Source organism: Bubalus kerabau, chromosome 1 (assembly GCF_029407905.1).
Source record: "Bubalus kerabau isolate K-KA32 ecotype Philippines breed swamp buffalo chromosome 1, PCC_UOA_SB_1v2, whole genome shotgun sequence".
In the NCBI taxonomy this organism is placed as follows: domain Eukaryota; kingdom Metazoa; phylum Chordata; class Mammalia; order Artiodactyla; family Bovidae; genus Bubalus; species Bubalus kerabau.
The window spans coordinates 37,133,308-37,139,307 of record NC_073624.1 but is presented as its reverse complement, the minus strand read 5'-3'; the positions used below and the strand labels follow the sequence as shown (position 1 = coordinate 37,139,307).

The 6,000-nt window shown below is 44.2% G+C and overlaps 1 protein-coding gene across 1 annotated transcript in view; it reads left to right on the top strand.

Moving 5' to 3' along the window:
• Window positions 1–2,608: 2,608 nt before the first annotated feature.
• KRAS (KRAS proto-oncogene, GTPase) overlaps window positions 2,609–6,000 on the top strand; it is a 51,048-nt gene continuing 47,656 nt past the window's right edge. The window contains exon 1 of the mRNA XM_055572215.1: window positions 2,609–2,733. The gene's annotated coding sequence lies outside the window, so the exon portion shown is untranslated. The remainder of the gene's footprint in view (window positions 2,734–6,000) is intronic.

Sequence of the window (6,000 nt, the reverse complement as noted above, 5' to 3'; positions counted from 1 at the left end):
CTATATTCATAGTAACACCAAGATGTTGTTTTCTTTTTCACTTCCATTTCTCTTTTGAGTGTATAGTGGAGTTTTTTAGATGCTATGTGTGATGTCTAAACAGAGAATCTATCTAAAGTAGATATGAAAATCTAGCTTCTGTAAAGCCAGGCTTTTAAGAGATTTGCAAACATGTTAAAACAATGTTACTTTTCTTACTATTTTAAAAAACATGGTTATTTTCACTGGATATATGAAAAGACATATAATCTTCCACAGAGACTAGAAGAATTTAGCTCCCCCCGAAAAAGTGTCTTGCTTCTATCATCTGAGGACATATGGATACTAAATTAGACACCTGGTCCCAAAGGGTTAATGCCCCTAGACTCCAAAATGTTCAACTGATGTGCAAAGTAAAGCTCTGTTGAATGCACAGAACTTACAACTTACAACTTATCAATAACTGTGATTAAGGAAGAGAGACAGAATCTAGGAAATCAAGCTTGTAGTCAATAAGTCATCCAATGAACCCCTCTTTAAAAAAATACACCTAATTTCTGGTTTTCTTAGAAACAAAACAAGCTTTCAGTGAAGTCCTATTGCCTTAGGTAAACAGAGTCAAAAGCAAGAGACTTAACTTCCAAAGACTTTACTTAGAGTGGACTATTATTAGTTCTTGTATTTTCTTTAGAGTAACCTAACAGCAAATCTTTATGACGTGACTACTATGCGCTAAGTTCTCTCTGGGCATTGAGGATTCAGGGGTCTTTGGCTCATGAAATTTATATTTCAGGGGAGGAAGAGACAAGCAAACAAATGACGGAGATAATTTCAGATATGGGTGTTAAGCAAACCGTGGTGTTAGACAGGAATTAGTTGAAGGGCAGAAGTAAGGGAACAGGGTGAAGGGGTGCTGATTGAGCAAGGCGTGGGGAAACCTCTCACTGAAGTGCTAATGTTAAGCTGACACCAGGAAGGCAGGCTGAGGCTCTCTGGCAGGAAAATGGAGGTATGAGGCCTCAGGGAGAGAATAGGAAGAAAGAAGTGGCTAGTGTAGCCGGAGCCTAGTGAGGGGAAGGGTCGTGAGTAGTATGAAAAAGGTAGAAACTACTTCAGGGCAGCAGAGGATGAGATGGTTGAATGGCCTCACCAACTCAATGGACAAGAATTTGAGAAATCTCCGGGAGTTAGTGAAGGACAGGGGAGGCTGGCATGCTGCAGTCCATGGGGTTGCAAAGAGTCGGACACAACTTTGCAACTGAACAAAAATAACCCCATGAAATAGTTTGAAGGAGCTTGAATTTTACTCTGAGTGCAATGAGAGTTTGAGCTGGTCACACGATTCAGTTTGCACTTTGAAAAGAATTAGTCTGGCTGCTCTGTTATGGGACTTGATTGCAGAGGAGCAACAATAGCAGCCAGGAGACCTGTTAGCAGTTGACTGTCCCCTGGGAAAGGGATGATGGATGGTGGCTTGGAGAACAGTGGTCCCAGTGAGAAACAGGAGAAACGGACAGATAGGAGACAGATGTGCTGTTTGTTTACAAGATTGTATAAAACTTGTTCGGCTCATCGGAGCTCAACAATCAGTAACCCTTATGTCCCCATCCCATTCCTAAACATGAAACTCCCAGAGATTCACCAATTTGTTCTAGTTCGTAAGACTGGAAATTCAGCCAGTGCTAGTGGTAAAAAAAACCCGTCTGCCAATGCAGGAGACGTAAGAGACTTGGGTTCCATCCCTGGGTCGGGAAGACCCCCTGAAGGAGGAAATGGCAACCCACTGCAGAATTCTTGCCTGGAGAATCCCACGGACAGAAAAGCTGGGTGGGCTGCGGTCCATTGGATCACAAAGTGTCAGACATGTGTGAAGGGACTTAAAACATATTATTCTCGCTGTACTGTTACATGATCCACAAAACACCTTACCTGAGGTCTTTTTTCCTTCCAATCTTTTCTGCCTTTAGCTGCCATTCTAATCTTTCTCAAACACTGCTTTCATCATGTTTACCTTGCTGATAAGAGTGTTATATGTATTATGTGGGTATTGAGTAATTGCAGTGAACTAGGCTTGTTTGGGTGGGTGGGGTCACACACCTAAGATAGCTTCTCGCCTCTGGGATTTTAGAATTTACTTGGGAAGACATGATTAACTCATATGACATAATAAAGAGAGAGATCAAAAAGAGATGGCATAATTAAGGAAGCTTTCAAATGGGAGGAAGGACTTGTGCTAGATCTTGAAAGAAAGAGAATTTTAGCAAAGAGAGAGGCAAAAAGATGCCTGGTGAAAAGAAAGGAGTAAAGACATAATATCCTAGCTTTGCGGCACAGAAGGGAGATTTGTTTTGAGGGAAAGAAGGCATCTTTGGGAAAAGGCAGGGGACAAAATCTCAGGGCAGGATGGTGCCGGACTATGAGTCCTATCATAAGCTGGGAGCCAAAGATTTGGACTTGCTTCAACTGGATATAGAGTTAATAAGGATTTATAAGCAAGAGTCAGTCTTTGTGAAGGATTAACTGGGGCCAGTAATCATTTCCCCTCTCTAATTTTCTAAGGTAATGATCAGTCTTTATGTACTCATTAGGAACTTAGCTTGTAACTCTTTACACTTTTAAAATATATAATCTGTATGAGTGCAGCCTCTATGGAGTCGGTACAGAATATATGGTTGATGACGATGAAAGACATGTGGAAGGAAGATTCACTTGGCAACAGCATGTGACCTGAACGAAAAAGAAGAAAGCCAGGAGGTAAGGAAGCTGTTCTAGAAACATAGGTGTGAAGGAAGGAATGTAGATGAGGCAGAGATGAGAAAAGACTAGGAAGTATCACTAAAAGGAGCTTGCAAGCAGAGAAGGGTAAACATTAAAATTTCAAATCTCAGTGTTTTGAAGGATCATGACAGTGACTGAGTGTGAGGGAAAAAACAGGGAGAGGGAAGTAGCTTGGGGAAATAAGATGGGGAATTTGGGTTTTTGACAGGCATTCAAGAAGATGACTGGACATTCATTTAGAAATGATCTGAGAGGGACTTCCCTGGTGGTCCAGTGGTTAAGAATCCATCTTGCAATGAGGGGGACTCAGATTTAATCCTTGGTCAGGGAACCAAGCTCCCACACGGCTCAGAGCAACTAAGTCCACGAGTTGCAACTACTGCGTGCCACAACTAGAGAGTTCACGCGCCACAAGCAAAGATCCTGCATGCAGCATCTAAGATTCCGCATGCTGCAACTAAGCCCGGGTGCAGCCAAATACATAAATAGATAAAAATGAAGTGGTCTTAGAAGTTAGCTAGAGGAGACGAAGTGACTATGCAGAGACAAGGCAGAAGTTTTGTTATAACTTCATTCACTACATAGAGCCGTTTCAATGAGGATACAGAGTAAAATGGGGCAAGGACTTTGAGAAATTAACAACCTAGTGGAGAAAACAGATACGCCAAAAAGGAACACAAAGTCTGATGCAATAAGTGTCCAGAGGAGACTATGTGCTGGCTAAGGGAAATAAATAGCACCTATTCAGGACTTCCCTGGTAATTTAGTAGATAGGGATCTGCCTGCCAATGCAGGGGACATGGGTTTGATCCCTGGTCCAGGAAGACTCCACATACCCCGGAGCAACTAAGCCCGTGTGGCACAACTACTGGGCTCTTGCTCTAGAGCCCACAAGCCATAACTACCGAGCCTGCGTGCTGCAACTCCTGAAGCCCGTGCACGCAGATCCTGTGCTCCACAACCAGAGAAGCCACTGCAATGAGAAGTCTGCGCACTGCAACAAAGAGTAGTCCCCACTCGCCACAACTGAAGAAAGCCCGTGCAAAGCAAACAAAGATCCAGAGCAGCCAAAAATTAATTAATTTTAAAAACCTATCTAAATAGCACCTGGTGGCTCAGACAGTAAAGTGTCTGTCTACAATGTGGAAGACCCGGGTTCGAGCCCTGGGTTGGGAAGATCCCCTGGAGAAGGAAATGGCAATCCACTCCAGTACTATTGCCTGGAAAATCCCATGGACAGAGGAGCCTGGTAGGCTACAGTCTATGGGGTCGCAAAGAGTCGGACACGACTGAGCGACTTCACTTTCAAGTAGCACCTATTCAGCAACCCATCTGAGAAAACTGATGGAGGGTCCATGTAAACATCCATAGGTGGCTCCTCTTGCTTAACTTTCCCTGCTCCATGTCCTGCTGCTTGGCCTCCACTGTCTGGACCCAGGATTGGCACTCAAACAAAGGCAGTGGTCTCTCAGTTCAGTTCAGTTCAGTCGCTCAGTCGTGTCCAACTCTTTGCGACCCCATGAATCGCAGCACACCAGGCCTCCCATCACCAACTCCTGGAGTTCACTCAAATTCACGTCCATTGAGTCAGTAATGCCATCCAGCCATCTCATCCTCTGTTGTCCCCTTCTCCTTCTGCCCCCAATCTCCCCCAGCATCAGAGTCTTTTCCAATGAGTCAACTCTTCACATGAGGTGGCCAAAGTACTGGAGTTTCAGTTTTAGCATCATTCCTTCCAAAGAACACCCAGTGCTGATCTCCTTTAAAACGGACTGGTTGGATCTCCTTGCAGTCCAAGGGCCTCTCAAGAGTCTTCTCCAACATCACAGTTAAGAAAGGTGCTCAGCTTTCTTCACAGTCCAACTCTCGAATCCATACATGACCACTGGAAAAACCATAGCCTTGACTAGATGGACCTTTGTTGGCAAAGTAATGTCTCTGCTTTTCAATATGCTATCTAGGTTGGTCATAACTTTCCTTCCAAGGAGTAAGCGTCTTTTAATTTCATGGCTGCAATCATCATCTGCAGTGTTTCCACTGTTTCCCCATCTATTTCCCATGAAGTGATGGGACTGGATGTCATGATCTTCGTTTTCTGAATGTTGAGCTTTAAGCCAACTTTTTCACTCTCCTCTTTCACTTTCATCAAGAGGCTTTTGAGTTCCTCTTCACTTTCTGCCATAAGGGTGGTGTCATCTGCATATCTGAGGTTATTGATATTTCTCCTGGCAATCTTGATTCCAGCTTGTGCTTCTTCCATCCCAGCGTTTCTCATGATGTACTCTGCATATAAATTAAATAAGCAGGGTGACAATATACAGCCTTGACGTACTCCTTTTCCTATTTGGAACCAGTCTGTTGTTCCATGTCCAGTTCTAACTGTTGCTTCCTGACCTGCATAGGTTTCTCAAGAGGCAGGTCAGGTGGTCTGGTATTCCCATCTCTTTCAGTGGTCTCTAAGCAGGCATAAAGAAGACCAAGTCACCAATCAGGTAGCCCATCAGGAAAACTATGTCCCATAAAGGCCCATCCTAATGAATAATGAATGACAGATACATTTAGATCCTCTCTCTTGGGATGTTTTAAACACAAGTCACAGGGAGTGGTCACCAGAAGCAGAGATGGCAGTACAGGCTGAGACTATGAAAAAGAAGCAGGGGGATGCGGATTTGAGAGAATGGCAAAATTACTGGAGTATAGGCAATAGATGCTTGTTAAAGAGGGGCTGAGCAAGCAACCAGAGCCTATTTTGGAACACAAGAGCTGCAGTTGATTCCTGGAACAAATGGGAGTTCTGCTGATGATATGATACGATTTTCTAAAGTTTCCTAATTTTCTTTAAATAAACCCTCAGCATCTGCAGTATTGTGGACATTTTGGAGAAGGCAATGGCACCCCACTCCAGTGCTTTTTCCTGGAAAATCCCATGGATGGAGGAGCCTGGTAGGCTGCAGTCCATGGGGTCGCTAGAGTCGGACACGACCGAGCGACTTCCCTTTCATTTTTCACTTTCATGCATTGGAGAAGGAAATGGCAACCCACTCCAGTGTTCTTGCTTGGAGAGTCCCAGGGACGGGGGAGCCTGGTGGGCTGCCGTCTATGAGGTCACACAGAGTCAGACACGACTGAAGCGACTTAGCAGCAGCAGCCTGGCATTTTATATCTCATAAGAGCCCAACTAACACAAGGGTGTCCCTGTTGCTTTAGCTTTTGATTCTATCAGGGAGTACCCCATGAAGGAAA